This window comes from Pinus tabuliformis, chromosome Q (assembly GCF_031772625.1).
Source record: "Pinus tabuliformis cultivar Carrire ecotype Pingquan chromosome Q, CPIR1, whole genome shotgun sequence".
Classification (NCBI taxonomy): Eukaryota; Viridiplantae; Streptophyta; class Pinopsida; order Pinales; family Pinaceae; genus Pinus; species Pinus tabuliformis.
In genome coordinates this window covers 190,983,387-190,989,386 of record NC_142296.1, presented here as the reverse complement: position 1 = coordinate 190,989,386, position 6,000 = coordinate 190,983,387, and positions in this window count along the sequence as shown.

The window sequence follows — 6,000 nt, the reverse complement described above, 5'->3', positions numbered from 1 at the left end:
AGTGGCTTACTAGATGATCCTTCCTTCTCAGGGAAATGGGTTCTGGTTTTCTTAAGAAACAGACATGAATTGCATATTGTATTGTCTGGAATCCTAAAGTCAAGGAGATCGTGAGCAACCTAATATTTGCATGCTTCCCTTATCTGAGGGAAGCTTAGATGCCCCAATCTTCTGTGCCATAGACAGTGTTCATCATTTTTGCTTAGATAGCATTGTTGCTGTCCTCCCTTGAGTATGTATAAATTATTTGGAGTTCTTATGCCTTTGATCACTATTTCTCCTGTATCAAGCTAATGAAAAATACATCCATTTGATCGAAATACTACCTCATTTCCTTGATCACACATTTGACTAACACTTAATAGATTGTGCTTTAAGTTGTCAACATACATAACATTTCCAGCTTTGACCTTTTATTTTAAAAGAGCAAAGCCTTTACCTTTTATGAGTGCAGGGGTGTCATTTCCAAATGAGACCTTCCATTCCTTTTCTAAGGCACTATATGACTGAAGTTTTTCTTTATCACCTGTCATATTTTTCGAGCATCCACTGTCGATGTACCACTGATTTTCCTATCCTTCCGCATATAGGGCTATACCACATCTTTCTATTTGCAGTTCTTTCTTTCTGCATGTTTTGGGACCCAATGAAGCTTGCTCCTTCTGATATGTTTGCTTAAACTTACTCTTGCATTCAGAATCTTCATGACCGAAGTTGTTACAAATAGAGCATTCTATTTCATTTTCAAGAGCAGAAAAGTTATTGTAGGTCCTCTTCATGATCCCAGTCACACTCCTTTGATTTTGTGCTTCCCTAGTCATGATGGTCTTGTAGGCAACACATTGAGTAGCTTTGTGTCCAAAGTTATGACATGAGAAACATTGGTCATTAAAGAAATTCCTGCGTTTATCAAATCTACTGACCAAGTGATTGTAGTTTCCATTGACATTCATTCTTGAGGCAAATTGAGAATGATTTACCTTCAGTTGGTTGTAGCTTCTATTCATCCTTGAATTAGATTGACCTGATTTACCTAGTGATCCATTTTATGCCTCAGCTGATGATTGTCAACCTGTTCACTTCTCCTTGCTGCATCAAGGTAACTTTTGGAGGTGGATGGCTTCTGTGCTTGAGATGCTTCTTCAGTATATCCAAGACCTATCTTTATTAGAGGAGAACGTTGCTCTTTGATAATCTCATCTAAAGTTTCAGATCCTTTAGCAAATCTAATATTAAGAGCTTTTGTTTTCTCAATATCTTTTCTAAGTCCCACAATTTCACATTCTAACTTTTCATTGTGTTTTTCCCTTTCAGCAAGCGAGAATGTTAGAGTATCTATAATCATACTCTTTTCTTCTAAACATATTTTAAGTTTAGAAATTTCTTCATAGAGATCATCCTCATCTATAGCATCCAAGAAATCATCATTTTTAAAAGCCATTAAAATTTTATAATCATTACCATGTTCATCTTCATCACTATTTGATAGTCCATTGCTGTCTTCATGTGTAGAATAGCTCTTCTTACTTACGTTCTATTTTCTGTTCCATTTAACTGGTTCCTTACCTTTATCAAGCTTATGTTTATGAGGACATTTGGTTGCATAGTGATCGACTCTCCCACAAGCAAAGAATTTGAAAGGTAGCTTACCTCTGAATCTTTCAGAACCCCGTTGAAGGTTATTGACAAAGTTTAATTCTTCCTCTCCTTTTGACGTATGACCTGACTCATTGTATTCTCCTTTTCCTGAAGCTTTGAATGCGACTTCTCTCATGTCTGATGGACCCCCTTTTCTCATTTGGAAAGCTATTAGGATTTCGTGTAGCTGTGACATGGTAATACTGAGAAGATTTTGCTTTTCTTCTATGGCAGAAACTTTTGATTCAAACTTAGAAGACAATGATCTTAGAGCCCTTTCAACCAAAGTAAATTCTTTTATCTCTTCACCCAAGTTTTTCATGCGATTAGCAATCTCATCTATACGTAATAAATAATTAGCCACACTTTCATCATTATGCATTCTGAGAGTTTCATATTCAATTCTGAGAGATTGTAGTTTTGCACGTTTTATCTCATCATCTCCTTCATAGCTAAAAACGATCTTGTCCCGTATTTCTTTGGCAGTTTTGAGTTGCATAACCTTGATGAATTCTGATTGAGATAGACTCCCCAATAGAGTATTGACAGTCTTTGCATTTGTTTCGTATGGCTTTTTACCAGCCGTATCTCTAGGAGTTGTTGATGGAAATGTGTATCCTCCTTCCATGATATCCCAAACTTCTATACCAAGAGATTGAATATAGGTTGTGATTCTTACCTTCCAATAGATGATGTTGCTCCCAACAAATATTGGTGGCCTGATAGATGCCTCTTTTTCGAAGTTGCTCATGATGATAGATCTTCCTTCAAGCGATCAAGCTTCTTCTGAAGGACCTGCTCTGATACCAATTGTTGGAAATAATACTAAGAGGGGGGGGTGAAATAGTATTAGCAAGTCATTTATTTTTCATTTCACAATCAGATTTGTATACCCTACTTCAGTTAGTGAAAACTACGTATATACGCAACTGTAGTTAAGGAAACTAACGTGTAACCTGTAGACTTATAATTTAATTTATTCTTCAGATATTGATCATTAATGTGCTTATCAAAACCATATAAATAGTGAATAGGTACAGTAAAACAGAGCAGACAGTCACAGACAAGAACACAAGATATAAGGTGGAAACCCAATGTGGGTGAAAACCACCTGCTGCAATTCGTCTCTATATTCTTTTAATAAGAAACTTCTTTTTACAATGTTTCTGTATTGGTGCAATCTTATACCAGTACGCAGGCTTCTACCTGCAGAAGGCTACAACCTTCTCTCATTGTCCAGCTTCTCCTAGAAGGGAGCTACAATGCCCTTAGCTCTTGTACTAGCTGATGTACTAGTACATAGGTGCTGACCTACAGAAGGCTACAACCTTCTCTTTTCTTCCAGGGACCACGTTTCATAAATTTTTAGACTCCATCCATCAATAACATCAATCAAACATCAAGTATATCTGCATCAACCAATCTCCTTTGTACCAAGCAAAACCTGAATCAAACAATCACTTCTTTAAATGTTGTAACTAAAATACAGTAACAGTAACCAAAAACCAATCTTGAACCTAGAACACTACAGTAGTGAACAAAAGTAGCTAAAACATATTTTAAGAGACATATGCTACTCCAATATGTACAACCTATGTGCATGCGTTGTTATATTAAGGCAAACCTACATATACACGATTTTTATTTACTGAACCAGCGTGTATATGCGCCTTTGATATGCTAAACCTACGTATAGATCTATAAAAGATAATTTACCCTTTTCAACTATTCAGACATCAGTTATACCCAGATTATCAGATTTATAGATCAAGTCATGCGCCAAATATAACATATCAAAATTACAAAAAAGATACTTCTCTTCAAGCCTGAAGATCTTGACCCATCAATAGAACTTATCCTTCTCCTGGCACTTAGGTTCCTCCTTGATTCGGATCCATCTATGCACCATAACCCAATGACCAGTATTCTAGATCTTGTTCTTCATAAGATATCCAATACTTGAGTGCCTTTGCCTAATGATCTCCTTCCCCTTTTATAGTATTAGGCCTTACTCAATACCATGGTCCAAAACCACTTACAACCAATACTTGGGTTCAACACTTCGGACAAGATACCATGGTCCAAAACCATAGGTCTAAATACCAAGGACCAAAAAACAAGTTTTCCAAACTGTACGCACTTTTTTATGCATGAAAGTGCGTGCATACTCATACATGCCTTTTCGTCTGTGAATCGGCGTGTATACATCTCTTGGTCAATGGGAACCCACGTATACCTCCTTTTCCTTTTTTCTGAGAGCCTATGAGCCTGAACTATCATCTGAGTGATTTTCCGAGTGTGTTGCCATCAAGGACAATACCTATACCATAGTGCCAAGCTTGTGTCATAATGCCAACAATCTCCCCCTTTGGACTTGATGGAAACACCAAGTAACTCAAAGTCACTCTCCCCCTTTGTCATCAAGGGCAAAGGGTTATGCTCCCCCTGAGTACATGCTGAAATATCTGCTCTGCTGTGCTATCCATGCTCCCCCTAACTTTAGGCAAGGTCTGCAAAATGATGTTCTACAAGAAAGAACATGACTTTATACATCATAAATGACCTTCCTATCACCAAAGACTCATTCATACATCCATCTCCCAACCAAGTGGGGATATACCAAAACTGACTCATCCACCCAACCACGTGGGGATATACCAAAAATTTATACATGATAAAACAAGAATATTACGTCATCCATCCCAGGCATAGTGGGGAACCAATATAGGTCATTACATGACCTTGATAATAAAAGAAATATATGACATAGAGACCAATTATCTAAGACAAGACTATGATAGTTATCAGCAACTATCATCAACAGCATATGTCAATCACCAGCCAGACCAGCAACCATGATCTCCTTCTACACCTGTTCCACCTGAATAAAAAACAACTGTGAAATTGTACCCAGATCTTCTAAGGTAATGCCAACAATGCACTATTAGAAGTATATGCTCCCCCTGAACCTGTGTCAGATGATCAGACCCACATCAGACTCTTTTCATCCTGAGTCTCACCCACTGATATTCTTCAAACCCACATATATGCGATTGCATCTACAGAAACCAACGAATGTACGCGAATACACTTCATGAAACTCGCGTACACCCACTTTTATATGAAACAGATAAGTGTCAATAGTAAGATGATGCATCAACTACTCACAGCTTCTGTTTGAGGTATTCAAATGTTTCCCTAGGCAGTGGTTTAGTGAAGATATCCACAACCTATTCCTTGGAGGGAACATACTCCAATTTGACCTTTTGTTCAAGCACTTGTTCCCAGAGAAAATGATATTTGATAGGTATGTGCTTGGTCTTTGAATGCATGACTAGATTCCTTGAATACTGATGGCACTTGTATTATCACATAAAATGGAGATAGGTGGAGTACAAGTGATTTGAATGTCTTGCAATTTTTGCATCATCCAAAGGAGTTATGTGTAGCAAGATGTAGCAGCCACATATCCTGCTTCAGCTGTAGATAATGCAATTGAAATTTGTTTCTTATTGAACCTCGACACTAATCTGGAACCCATAAAGAATGCACCACCACTAGTGCTTTTTCTGTCATCCACGCTTCCTACCCAATATGCATCCATATATGCATGAAGTGTGAGATATGTATCTCTAGGATATCGTAAGCCATATTTTTGAGTTCCTTGAAGATATTTGAGAATTCTTTTAACAGCCTGAAGGTGTGCTTCCTTTAGATTTGCCTGAAATCTTCCAACTATTCCCATTGCATGCATGATGTCTGGTCGGGTACCTATTAGATAGAGAAGACTACCTATCATGGATCTATAGGTTGGTTGATGTACTGCTGTTATTCATCATTTGCGCTGACACTGCATCCTGTTACTATAGGGATACGTACTGGTTTCGAATCTTCCATGCATATTTCTTCAAGATCTACTTAAGGTACTTGGTTTGTGATAGAAAGATATTGTCTTGGTTTTGTTGGACTTGTAAACACACAAAGTATGTGAGCTCACCAAGCAGGGACATTTCAAATTCTTTCTGCATCACCAAAGAAAAGTTTTGACTCATGGCTTCTTCATTGCTACCAAAAATGATATCATCAACATACACAACAAGTATTAGCAATTTATCATTGTCAATTTTTATATATAGATTGCTATCTGCTCATCCTTTTGAAAAACCCTGTTGATGGAGGTATTTGTCCAGATTATAATACCAAGCCCTTAGAGCCTATTTAAGACCATAGAGAGCCTTTTTGAGTTTGCATACAAGTTTTGGATCATTTCCAAGGATAAATACATCTGGTTGCTCAATATACACTTGTTCTTCTAAGTCTCCATTTAGAAAGGTAGATTTCACATCCATTTGATATACTTTG